We start from the raw sequence: 300 nt of genomic DNA on the forward strand, positions 1-300 counted from the left end.
GGAGTAAAATATAGAAGGCGAACCCAAGGGGCGAGGACACAAGCCAGTTTTCCTGGAGCTTCACCTCGAAGGAAAATATGAGCTGACACTTCGCCACCACGCCTTTTCTCCTGCAAAGCAAATGACACACTTCATTCATGCTGCTGAAGATAAAAAGGAAAATTGCGGAGGGAAAACTGAAACCTGTGGGAAGGGGCGAGGTTAGAAGGGTCTCTCTATTTATACATCTACATATATTTAATAAATAAAAGAGAGGGGGAGGCAGATAGAGATACAGTCAGACTGAATAAAAGGGAGTGT

The sequence above is a fragment of the Penaeus monodon genome, chromosome 19 (genome assembly GCF_015228065.2).
Source record: "Penaeus monodon isolate SGIC_2016 chromosome 19, NSTDA_Pmon_1, whole genome shotgun sequence".
Classification (NCBI taxonomy): domain Eukaryota; kingdom Metazoa; phylum Arthropoda; class Malacostraca; order Decapoda; family Penaeidae; genus Penaeus; species Penaeus monodon.